This window comes from Petaurus breviceps, unplaced genomic scaffold (assembly GCF_028583685.1).
Source record: "Petaurus breviceps papuanus isolate PSGF00001 unplaced genomic scaffold, PetGlider_PUasm1.0 90919, whole genome shotgun sequence".
In the NCBI taxonomy this organism is placed as follows: Eukaryota; Metazoa; Chordata; class Mammalia; order Diprotodontia; family Petauridae; genus Petaurus; species Petaurus breviceps.
The window spans coordinates 15,578,163-15,591,737 of NW_027187378.1; the positions used below are offsets into that span (position 1 = coordinate 15,578,163).

General features: G+C 35.5%; 1 long non-coding RNA gene across 2 annotated transcripts in view; it reads right to left on the bottom strand.

Annotated features, from left to right (window-relative positions):
• Positions 1 to 2,425: 2,425 nt before the first annotated feature.
• LOC138151780 (uncharacterized) overlaps positions 2,426 to 13,575 on the bottom strand; it is a 31,906-nt gene continuing 20,756 nt past the window's right edge. Inside the window, exons 2-3 of one of the 2 annotated variants that reach the window (XR_011165913.1) lie at positions 8,471 to 8,599; positions 2,426 to 2,586 (exon numbers count right to left, since the gene is read on the bottom strand). This is a non-coding gene — a long non-coding RNA (uncharacterized lncRNA). Of the gene's footprint in view, positions 2,587 to 3,415; positions 3,541 to 8,470; positions 8,600 to 13,575 lie in introns of those variants that run through there. The other variant, XR_011165914.1, reaches the window with a different exon arrangement.

Consider the following 13,575-nt stretch of genomic DNA (forward strand, 5'->3'; position numbering starts at 1 on the left):
AGAGAGAGAGAGAGAGAGAGAGAGAGAGAGAGAGAGAGAGAGAGAGAGAGAGAGAGAGAGAGAGAGAGATGAGACCAGACCTTTTCAAAAACTTGCTTTTGTTTATGGCCGGTCATGTCTTTTCCAACTGCCTTGTCTTTCTGAGGTAGCTTTTATCCTTTCATGTCATGTTTGAATGAGACTGAACTGGAAACCCCCTTTTATAACTTGCTTTCATCATAATTTTAAGATTTTAATTACATTTCTTAAAAAAAAGGAGAGGTATAGGACTGGGGGAAAAGAGGGAAAAAAGCCTTCTTGTTCTGCCATTCTATCTCCAAAGTCACCTGCCTAAAAACGTCTTTGGCCTGGCCACTCTCAAATAGCTTTCTTTGCCTGTTCTGGCCTATATATTGTTTCCAAAATAGCTTGAAAAAGTTTTCTCATTGTATTTCAAAAAGAAAAATGTTCCATCTACATCTGGAAATACTAAAAAATGTGCTTTCCTACAGTATTTTTTACTAGGTATGGACAAGGTTTTGACCCTTATTATTAGAACTCAAATCCAGATGGGATTTTGTAAGGTTCCAATCATTTGAGGGGTATTCTTTTTTGAAGATTTGTGCATCTTTGGGGGGAATTTCTACTTTAAAGAAGTTATCATTTGTGGGAGGTCTATTATGAAGATTCTAAATAGTTTGGGGAGTTCTCTGTTTGAAGAGTTCCTAAATACAGTGAAAACTTTTGCAAACTGAGATGTTTGCATTTTGATACTCAAAAAGAGGTGGTGGTAGGGGGGAGGTTTCCAAAAACTGTCCTTTGGTGGAGAATCAAATCTCATCTAATATATGGGCTGCATGTTGAGTAAGGAGACTTCCCCATTCCAAAAACTGGAAACACTGAAAAAATATTCTGGCAAATTTAGTAAAAATAAGTTTTAAAAAATGAAGGGGGAACTACCCCAATAAAGAAAATAAGTTCCTATGTAATACCATAGATTAAAATAACATTTTTTAAAAAGTGGATTAGAATTTATAGAGTGTGTACAATTTCTCCCGCTGGCTGAATCAGTGTGAAAGTTTGCTATCTCCATTTACCAAATAAAAAGCAAAGATGTGTCCCCCTTTACAGGCCTAGACAAGTTGAAATTCAGTTTGGGCCCATAGGCATCTCAGGGAACTTGCAATTGAAGTCTCTGCAATCTGTTGTTCACCTCTAGGTTGCTGAAGCACCTCATTTCATTCCTCAGCTGGTCCATCTGAAAGAAGGAAATAGCAGTTCTTCTTGCTTGGGTAGCTCTTAGTACTTAGTTAGACATCAATGGAGAGCCATAACTAAGGCGTGACAACTGACACTTTGATGGTGCTGACAGCAGTTCTTTATCAATGTTGAAATAACTAGGCTCAGCACCTAATCTTTTGGGTGGTTAGGGGTATTTTTGGGGAGGGGAGAGGAGCTAGATCTATGATTTCATTGGTGTATGTATGTGTGTGTCTGCGTGTCTGTAATTTGGGGCTTAACATGCTTTCTACCAATGCAGATGGACAGTTACTATTCCTTAATTAAGCCTTAGAAAGTTTCTTAGAGCAGGGACAGGATTAACTTATGGTCACACATCCAGTAGCATGTGTAAAAGATAGGACTTAAACTTTTGCCTTCCTGATCTTTGGGAAGAATCTCTTTCCTAGGGGAGGGAAGGGTAATACATATTTGTTAAACACCTTCTATATGTCAGGTACTATGCTAAATGCTATTTACAAATATTATTTCATTTGATCCTCACAGTGGCCCTGTGAAGTAGGTGCTATTATCACCATTTTATAGGTAAGGAAACTGAGGCAGATAGAGGGTAACAATCTTGCTCAGGATCACATAGTTAGTGTTTGAAGTTGCATTTGAACTCAGTTTATCCTTACTCCAGGCCCAAAGCTCTATCCACTTTTCTACTTAGCTGCATCTAATATAACAATTTGTTTCTAGTTAGCAAAAATAATTAGTCAAACTAGGAAGTTATCTTATTGTATAAATTGCTCACTGTGCCTTCTTGTCCTTCAGCCCTCCTAGACACACATGGTTAACTAGTGTTCTATAGACTCTTTCTTGATTCCCAGATTACTGTTCCACCCCTTATCAACTGAGGTCATGCTTCATATTACTTACCCTAGCACAATAATTCCTAATTAATTTATGTCTCTGCAATAATTAGTCAAGGTTTAATATAGAATTTAATGGGAAGAGGAGGAGAAGAATAATTGAATCCCCCTTTTTATTTTGATTTTGTGGTGGGTACTCTTTGAATCTTTTTCTTTACAAGGTTTTAAAATTCTGAACTTAAAAATAAAAATAAAACAAGCATTTCCACATGCATGGCAGGAAAGAAATAGAAAATTGTACATGAAATTGTAAATATTTATTCTTCATGGGTTGCTTTTCTTTTCAAGTATATCATAAACCCAACATGTAATTTTCAAAGCTCTACTGCTTGTTTGGGATTCCTTCTGTCCTTCCTTCTATTTTTTCTTATGTATCATGATCCTTCATTGATTCTTTTTTCTTTTAAAAAATGTTTTGGCAACTCTATCCCTGTCTCCCTTCTCCATCTCATCCCTGAAAAAAAATGAGGAAAAGAGAAAACAAAACCCTTGTAACAAATATAGATAATAAAACAAAATATTTCCATGTTGGGCATGTCTTATTCTGCATTATGAAATCTCTCTTTCACTAGGAAAAGATAATATGCCTCATCATTGGTCCTCTGAAATCCTGATTGGTCACTGAGTAGATTAGAATTCTTAAATCCTTCAAAGTTCTTTTTGTTACAATGCTATTGTCATTGTATAAATTGTTTTCCTGATTCTATTCACTTTATTTTGCATCAGTTCTTATGAGTCTTTCTAGGCTTCTCTGAAATTATCCCTTTCATAATTTCTTACAGTGTGATAATGTTCCATTATATCTGTATACCTTAATTTTTTCAGCCACATTCCTTAGCTTCTAGTTCTTTGCTATAATAAAAAGAGGAGAGCTGCTATAGACATTTTTTGTATGTATGGGTCCTTTTACACTTTACTTGATCTGTTTGAGGTCTTTAATTTTATTCATCTAAGTACATGTTTCCCTATTTTCTTTTCCCTACTCAAAGTGAAATGTCACCATATGTAAGATCTGAGATCCTTTACTCCTAAAAAGGACTAAATGATACATGAAAATGTATTCCCCCATGATAGACTATAAAATGCAAAGATTCCATTGGGCATAATTTCTAAAATAAACATTTTTGGAGAGCCTTTTTTGATATCAGAAGGCACAAATTTTGTGCTCCCTTCCTTATAATGAAAAGAAAAAAAAGTAAATTCTAGAAAAGTCTTCTTTCACAGGCTTCATATTAGTCTTTTGTCTTTTTGTTGCTTTATAAAATAGTGAAAATGTGGGCACAGTTTACTACTCCTTGTATCTTTTTACCATTCATATCTTGCAATTTGGATTTTAATTTATTGGTTAGTACTGATACATAAATAATCTGTTCTTTGATTTACTGCAGCCTTTGACAGATGTTCCCTCCTGGTAAAGAAAAGAAAAACACTGAATGAAGTAGGAAGTGAAAGAGGTGTTTTATTTTCAAAGCATTTTGTTTTTGTCTTCAATCAATAATCAATCAATAAACACTTATTACACACTTACTATGTGCCAAGTGTGCTAAGTTCTGGGGATACAAGAAAAGGCTTAATGCAATCCATGCCATTAAGTCTTGTGTGGTACCTAATATATTTTGATAACACATGTATATCTGGCAATCAAAAATTAAGTATTTATTTTGCCATTTTGTATTTATGGGTATGAATATATACATGAACATTTGAAGAATCTATGCTTTTATCAGTGTAAAGAATTCTTTCTACCAACCATAGTCACAGGTTTATTAAATAAGTTCTAGGAAGTTGTGAGAAGCACAGACAGGTTACTTGTCTAGGTCCACAAAGGTAATTATTATAAGAAGCATGATTTGAACCTAAATTTTTTAACCTTCAAATTTCTATGACTATATATATATATACATACATATATACATACATATGTGTATATATATATATATATATATTGCATTTTGGAGGGTGGAAGGCTGGGCAATTGGGGTTAAGTGACTTGCGAAAGGTTAATTGTTTGAGACTGGATTTGAACTCAGGTCCTCCTGACTCCAGGGCTGGTGCTCTATTCACTGAAGCCACCTAGCCACCCCCTTCCATGACTATTTATGACTAAGAATTTATATTTGTATATGACATATCTCAATCAACAAGTGTTCATGGAAAAACTACTTTGTATCCAGTCCTGGTGTATGCTAGGTACTATACCATTTCTATGTGTGCTGTGTAACATCAAGGAGAGGTACAGATAAAGTCTTTGCTCTGAAGATACTTAGAAGCAAATATTAGTAGAAGCATCATGGAATTCAGGGTTAAGTGGTAGGATGCATACTGTCAATTCACTAGGAGTTCAGAGAAGGGAGAAATAACTGAATATTGAAGTAGTCAAAAAGGTTCCATGGAGAGGAGATGATATGAGCTATGCCTTAAATATGGTACCCTTCTATTTTAGTATCTCAATGATAAAGGTTTGATTTTAGATATATGTATGAAGAGTAGTAGGGATCACTTCTGGACTTCAGTTTTCTTTATTTTTTAAATAAGTTTTTAATTGATATCTTCTGTTTTTTACATCATCATAGTTATCCCAAATATGTCCATTCTTCCTCTTCCACAGAGCCATTCCATTTAACAAATAGTATATTTTAGAGAGAAAAAAAATCATCACAACTAACCAATACATTGAAAGAGTACAGAAACATGTAATATGTTGCAATCATGTATCTCCCATTTCCATGAAAAAAATGTGTTTGGGGGCAGTAATCTCCTTATATCTCTTCATTCCAATCCCGCTTGATTATAATTTCATTACAATTACTTAGCAGTTTTTGATGTTTAGTTCTTCTTTTCATTTACATTTCTGTAGTCACTGTGTATATTGTTTAATTAGCTCTTCTTCACTCTATATCAGTTCATATAAATCTTTCTATACTTCTCCATTCATCATATGCATCATTTCTTCCAACACAGTAATATTCCATTATATTTATGTGCCACAGTTTTTTGTTTGTTTGATTTTATTTTTGCTTTTGTCATTCCCTAATTGATAAGCAGCTATTTTGTTTACAATTTTTCCTATCACAAAAAGTGTCACAATACATATTTAAGGGTACATGGAGACTTTTTTTTCCTTTTCAATGGCTTTCTTGGAGTATAAGCCCAGTAACAGAATCTCTGATTCCAAAGATATGGGCATCTTAGTCATTGTATTTGCATAATTCAAATTGGTTTCCAAAATGCAAAACCCCAATTTCCAAAGCACAGCTCAGATTTCTTTCAGTAATACAGAAGCTTTTCTTTTCAGATGGATAGAATAATCACTGCAAACTGGAACCAATCTTTTTCCTTTTCCTTTTTTTTTCCTATTCAACATCATATAATTGCAAACCAAAACCACCAACCAGTTCTCTACATTAATAAGGTATAAAGGTCATATAGACCAAATAGGGATAATTGGTGGCTATAAGTTACAGAGCACCAGTTCCATCAAGAGATTCTAGTGACATCATAAAGGATTGGAGTAAATTTTGAGTCAGCAAAACCTTGGGAAGGAATTTTTTTCATAAGTTAGAAAGTTTTGCTCTTTCTTTCTGGACAATGCATGGTGCTGAGAAGTTTATTTTAAAGCTTTGTATGACTGACTTCTTTTGGAAAATGTTCTTGTACATACCAGGGAGCTGCTGCAACTGTAATATAAAATGTCCTAGCAATCATGTAATTTATAGGCTTAACAGCACACCTGAGGATTAAAGAGTTTTTCCATCCAGCCCCAAAAGCTTAATGACTGATTTAGCATGGAAGCAGCTCAATGAATAATCCTAATCACCTTGTGACTTTCCCCTCCTGTTTCTTGAACTTCAGAAAGCCTGCATGGATTCAGGGTGGAAAGGTTTAAGGCATGTGTACCTTTTTAAGAGATAGGTTGCCAGATAAAATTCAATTGCAGAAAAGCAATACCCATATACACAAATGGATACACATTCCTTTATTAAGGGGATTTGTTCTATGAAGTTTGGATTCAGTCAAAGGGCTGCACTTGAGGACCTAGAGGGTCACATATGGTCTCAAGGCCATGGGTTCCCCACCCCTGCACTAGACCAATAACTGAGGAGACCAAGGAGGACCTCAAGTTTGGATTCAGTCAAAGGTCTAGCGTTTCTCCCCCAAGGTTACTTTGTCTATGCTTTGTTAAGTTATAAAAACATATATGGGGGTGGCTAGGTGGCTCAGTGAGTAAGAGCACAAGATCCGGAGTTGGGAGGACCTGGGATTGGTTCCGGCCTCAGATTCTTAACAACCACACAAAAAAACTTGCCATGTAACCTTGGGCAAATTACTTAACCCCAATTGCTTTAAAAAAAAAAAAAACAAAAAGAAAAAAAAACCATTCTACATGGTGTCCCTAAAGTCAGGATACATAGGAAATCTCATTAACTATGCATATTTTCAAGAAATGAAATGAATGAAATTTTCAACATTTTATTTAATTAGCATAACTTTTAGCCATGACAATTCATATGGAATAAAAGTTTGCATTAGCTACTGGGGGACTATTTTCCATATTAATGAGATAAATTAAATTAATTAATGAGATTTCCTATGTGTCTCCTATGTCTTCCTAATGAAATCTCATTTATGCTAATTAAATAAAATGCTGAAAATTTCATTCATTTCTTGAAAATATGCACAATGAGATTTCCTATGTGTCCAAACTTTAGGAACACCCTGTACTTCCTCAGATTAGTAATGGTTTTGGATTTGAATGGTTATGGAGACATCTCTGGAAAGGTAAGCCTGGAATAGAAATGTGGGCATTTGGGTCATTCAGTCTGCAGGGATTTCCTCATCATCCTAGGCATCTTCCCCTTTCACTAATTTCTAGGAAAAAAGCAGTTAGGATCTATCAGCTCTGAAGAACTATGAAGTGAGGGCAGGGAAACAAGATGAATGGATCTGAAGAATTCAGTATATCTACCTGTCTCATTTCTCTGTTATACTGCTGATAACAGGAGTTGCTACTGCTGAAGCAATCTTTTATCATAGCTATAAGGGTACTACTACTATTATGACTATTACTGCTGCTGCTGCTACTATTACTATTACTACTACTAATATCAGTACTATTACCACTACTACTACTATTACCTCCTAGCATTTATATTTCTTTTAAGGTTTTCAAAATTGTGAGGTAGGCACTATTATTATGATTCCCATTTTATATCTGGGGAAACTGACACTGGCAAAGTTAAATAACTTGCTTAGGGAAACATCCCTAGAAAGTGTCTATGAGGAAAGATTGGAACTCAGATCTTCCTTGTCTCCAATTTTAGCCTTCAACTTGCTATATCACCTAGCTGCCGGGGGAATATGTGTGTGTGTGTGTGTGTGTGTTCAGTAATTAAGATTCACTGATTTGTGGAGTTTATCTGCTGACTAAAGCAAGATTTTTCATCTGGATGCAATATGTTATATAGGTGCTATATTTATGTTACTAAGTTATGTAGATAAGTTACAACAGTTATGTAGATGCTATATTTATGTTACTAAGATGCATACTTGCAAGTCAAATAATTTCTTTGAACATTGTATGTTGTTGTTGTTTAGTTGTGTCTAATCCTTCGTGACCCCATTTGGGGTTTTCTTGGCAAAGATCCTGGAGTGATTTCCATTTCCTTTTCTAGCTCATTTTACAGATGAGGAAACTGAGGTAAACAGGGTTAACTAACTTGCCCAGGGTCACAAAACTAGTAAACATCTAAATCTGGATTTGAACTCAGGTCTTTCTGATTCCAGGCCCAGTGCTCTATCCATTGCACCAACAGCTGCCTCATATGTATAATGCTTAAGAAATATTTGTCAAATTGATTAAGTACTAATAACCTCAGAAGAGAATCTGGAGAAGGACTAATTTGTATCTTTCATCTAAGGTCAGATTTCAATTAATTCAAATCTATGGACTTTTTAATTGTCCACACATTTTATTTTATTTTTTCAATCAAGAGATGAAAAGGGAATTTCTCATCTTTTTTTCAAGTAAGGAGATTCATTTTTTGTAAACATCCCTATAAGTGAGCGTTTTCTTAGCAAAAATAAATTCTATAAGAAAATTTAGATAATTTTCTTGTTGAATGAAAGCAATACACTGGAGGTAGCTGAAATAGATAGGTCCAAACCCCTGAGGAATATGGCTGGTTAGGTTTTTGAAAAACAAACAGTTTTTTTTTTTACAGAATCCTTCTTAGAGGGTTGTGAATGACATTGTTTCAAATCCTAAATCTCTCTTGTTCTTCTGTGTGCTCTTTGTGAATGAAATAACAGAGAGGATTAAAAAAAAACCTTCCACTCACCATGGACTTAAGAGATCTGCTCTCTGTCGACACTTCTCTTTTCCCTGGCTTCAGAAGAAAGTGCCTCTTAAGGATTTCCCAACCTTTCATTATTTCAGCTGAAATCAGATTATACAGTCTTATGGATACCTGAAAGATTTAAAGTAGAGAATGTTGTCTAAGGCTCAATTCCCAAATCAAAAAGTTCTGGGGTCATAGAATGGAGATGAGAACTGCCCTTTTTATACCCAGTGTAGAAATCACACAAAGGATACAGTTGGGACCTTTGAGAAATGTGGTAAAAAGAATAGATTGGGTTAACTCAAGTACTGACATTGATGTAACAGATTTAGGGCAAATCTTTAAGGATTCTGTGTTTGGCCACTTTTCTGAGTGCTTCAAAAGAATTTTACTTAGTTTGTCACCAAACCCCTTAAAGTCATGGTGGGTAACATATGTGTTGCAAGATCTGTCCCTAGACTCCTGGAATGTGTCTGTGTTGACCCTACCATTCCACAGATTGTGTTATTATAAGGGTTGGGAGGCAGACTCATCCTGAGGCACATTCACCATTTGGCAGAAGGATTCTATAGAAAAGACTTAAGATATCCCCTCCCATCCCATCCCATCTCTTCCCATCTAACAAGCATTTATTAAATACCTATCATGTGCAAAGAACTATATTAAGTCCTGCAAATACAAGAACAAAATGAGAGACTTGCCCTTAACCTCAAGGAGTTTACATGCTATTAGAAATTAAAATAGATAAACATAAGTGTTTGAGAAGGGAGCAGACACTAACAACTAAGGGAATTTAGAAAGAGTTCCCATCAGAGATGTTGCATAAATTGATGGTAAGGAGGGAGACCATTCCAGGAATTGGGAATAGTCTGAAGAAAGTCACTGATGTGGGAAATAAAAAGTAGATTTTGGAGTAACAGTAACTGGGTCATTTTAGTTGACCATGGAGGACTTAAAGGAGAGCAATATAAAATAGACCTGGGAATGTAGGATGGAGCTGGATCATGGCAAGCTTTAAATGCCAAACTTCTTTACAGAAGGAGATGACATCCAAATAGTGACATTACCAGTGAGAAAGTTCTTATGGTTTGATGTAGTCTACATCAGCTCAAATCCTGTGACTCCCCTTCATTTTATTTAATAAACCCCTGCATTTTATTTAATATAAACTAGGAAGCTTTGTATTTAAGTGATATTCAAATTGATGTCATAAAGATGATATAATATAATAAAGAGTATTGGATCATAAACCAGTGTAGTTGGAAAATTCAGAGACAGAGCTATTAGAACAAAACAATTGACTCCCTAATTTTGGGTATAAATAATGTTGCTTACTTGCATCTGGAGGTGCAGTAAAGAGAATGCTAGACCAGGAGTCAGGATGACCTGAGTTCAAATCTTATCTTAGATACTGCCTAGCTGTATGACCCTGGTCAAGTCACTTCACCTCTGCCTCAGTTTCCTCATAAGTAAAATGGGGATAATAATGGCACCTATTTCTCACAGTTGTGTGAATCAATTGAAAAAGTTCCATATAAATGCTAACTATAATAATAATAGTAGTAATTATTAAAATTAGAATACATAGCAATATTTGCTAGCATCGTTTCACAATAACTTTGTGAAGCATTTAAATAGAAAGTTCTCTTCCTGAAAAGTACTCACAACTGGGCAATTTTTAAAAAATGATAATTTTCCCATCTCAAATCAATTTGACCATATTTCCCCTCTTTCCTTTTTCTTTTTTTTGGGTGGGGTTGATGAAGGAGGTGGGGAAATTCTGTGTTTGAATCACATATATACCGTCTTGGTTTTGAAAGAATTTTTATCCTGGAGTGATAACTATTTGACTGCCAAAGTCTAAGTTGGAAATGCCACCTCGGACTTATCAATAGACTCTGGTGTGTTGCTTTTGCAAAACACAAGGCACATGTTTTCTAACCACAATTGAAACCATTGAAAAGCAATGTTTTTGGAGAAGCAAGAGTGTGTGAAACTTCTGCAAGCCATTTGCAAAGGCAGCCTGATGGGCCCCCACTTCATATGTATTATATTTCCCCCCCTAAAAGATCACCCTGAGGTAAATTTCACAGAACCTCTGAATAAATCATAATTTAAAGACACAGAAAAGGACAAAGTAGACTTTGGGGAATCAGTGCTTCTATATGAATACCCTGGGGTTGGGAGAGACCCTGGAAAGGGCTATGCTATTTTACTAATCTTTCTTCATGAGGAAACTCTAAGAACATAGGCATAAATAATGATCAAGCAGTCTCTGAATTATGGTGATCATAGGATTTAGAGCTAGAAGGAACGTTAGAGATCAACAAATCCAATGATCACATTTCTCTTCTCTTCTCTTCTCTTCTCTTCTCTTCTCTTCTCTTCTCTTCTCTTCTCTTCTCTTCTCTTCTCTTCTCTTCTCTTCTCTTCTCTTCTCTTCTCTTCCTTTTTGCTTTTTGGAGGAGGTAAAGCACGGCAATTGGGGTTAAGTGACTTGCCCAAGGTCACACAGCTGGTAAGTGCTAAGTGTCTAAGGCCAGATTTGAGCTCAGGTCCTCCTGACTCCAGGTCTGGTGCTCTATTATTCAATGTGCCACCTAGCCTCCTCTAATGATCACATTTTACTGATTAAAAAAAAGAAGAACCTGAGGAGCAGTGTTTGTAAGAAACAGAGATATGATGAAAAACCATATTTTTTGACTTGAAATAAGTTGCTGCATCCTATACACCAGACTGCCAGGAGCACTTCTGTGCAGATCTTCCTTTTGAAATCTTTGAAGACTTTCCTTTCTGAAAACTTTGTTTGGTGATCCACAACTTAGTCCTTGAAGAACTTCTTCTGTTGACTTCATAGGGAAGCCCAGGTGTGCAAAGGAGATTCACACTGGAAGAAAAACTGGCCCCAGAATTTTTATTCCTCTCATGTCACGTGTTCCCAAGCCATTCCTGGGCTATTTTGGGAATAGTCTGCACAGATATTAATCTTTGTGGCCATATGTCTAAAACATTTCATCACAGGAGAACAGCTGAAAGTAGTTGGGTGGTGCTTCACGAGAGCCACCTTAGGTGTTGGGACTGTGGTCAGAATAGGACCACATGTCTGGTGCTTTTGGGAATGTGATGAGAAATGAAACCTATGCCTTTTGTTATTGACTTTTATGCTTGGGTTCCTTCCTGAGACTGCTGAGCTCCACATTCATTCATTAGGATATCTAAGGTCTGGGAAATAGCGATTGCCTTGGTGGGCTCCTGCAGCCAGGTGCAGTTACTCTGATACTGTCTTGTGTTAACTCCAATCCTCTCTGGATCACCAGATTTCCAGAAGAATTATCCTCCAAAGGCATCTGAACATCTGGGTCATGACATCACACACCAGCAGCCTGGTATTTACAAAATGGCAACATTCTCACCAGAAATGCAGTCCACTGAAGCAGGTCATGCAAAGTATGAGAAAAGAGGTGTGATATTTCCTAGGTATCTAGATATACTTTCCTAAATTAGTACCTAAATATTTCTTCATTTTTAACTATAGAATTACAGGTTGTATTTCAAGAATAAATAGCAATGTTTGTGAAGGAGTAAGCTATGATTTGTTGGAACAACAATCCTGTCATACTCACTAGTTCCATGATGATGGACTGAATCACTTAACCTCTCTGAGTCTTGGTTTCTTCATCTCAAAAATGGGAATAATAACATTAATAGTAGCTACCACATAGGGTGGCTTTGAGGGTCAAATGGACATAATGTATATTTGTATTTTGCAAAACTGCATAGTGTTTTATAAATGGTTATTATTTTTATTTTCATCTTATTTGATGCTGCTCAGAAATATTTCTAGGATAGCTCATTCCTCTGCTATTATTTTTTATATTTAATATTCTGTGGATTATTATACAGGAGAGCTAAATAACTACTTTTTATAGTAAAACAAGAATATTAGGGTGTAAATTCAACTCCAATAGCAATCTCCTTACAAGTCCCATAACTAATAGTGTGGCAGGGACATGTATTCCTGATCCCATGTGATTTTGGTCTCTTCTACAAAGTCTCTATATTTGGAAAGCTTTTTATATACAACTTGGAGATTATAAGTATTTGCTATGGTGATGTGTATCAAACTCATTGTTCTCAAGTTTTTAATGGAATGCTGTTATGGTTGGTCAGTTATAGGCGACAGTCCTAGTAAAGTTTATTAATTGAGTTCTGTATTATAGGGATGTGTTGTCTGTCTGTCAATGAAAGATAGTGAAATTATGATGTATAATTGTGGACACTAGGTCATATTGTGCTAAGCATTTGATATTTGATGTATATTTGAAGTCAACAGTGATGTGTTGCTCAGTTTCTACTCTTTCATTGAATAATCTACAACAATCACTCAAGCATAGCTCATTAATGATAAGCCTTCTTTAATTTTGGTGGTGTGATTCCCTTAACTTGAATTGTCATCATTTACCCATCTGTTTCCATAAATGAATCTATTTAACAACCATTTGTTTAACACTTTGTGTCAACACATTGCTGCTTGGCACATTGTACCACATAATGTACAGAGCATGACATTGGTTTGTGTGAAAAGGCCAATAGTTGGGTGGCTAGGTGGCGCAGTGAGTAAAGCACAAGCTCCAGAGTCAGGAGGACCCAAGTTTGGTTCTGGCCTCAGATACTTAACACCCACACAAAAAAACTAGCCATGTAACCTTGGGCAAGTTACTTAAACCCAATTGCCCTCCAAAAAGCCAAAAAAAGAAAAAAGGCCAATAGGTGAGAATAGAAAGCAAAGATTTGTATTTCATGCTTCATTATTATTTTCATGAATAGCATTATGATAGTTTGATAGCTATCAATGAATGGCATGATATTCATAGCATATATCAAAAATAGCATTATTATGCTATTATTTTTACTTCCATATGACTTTGGTAATTAACTTCAACATTCTGTGTCTCTACATCTTCAATACAATGTAATAATTTTGAAAAGCATTTTTTGTCCTAAATCAATGTCTGATAATTCTTCTTTAAAATATCTTGCAATGATAAAATGAAAAACACCATGTGAAAATGAATGTCTAAACACACACTCCTTCAACACATTTA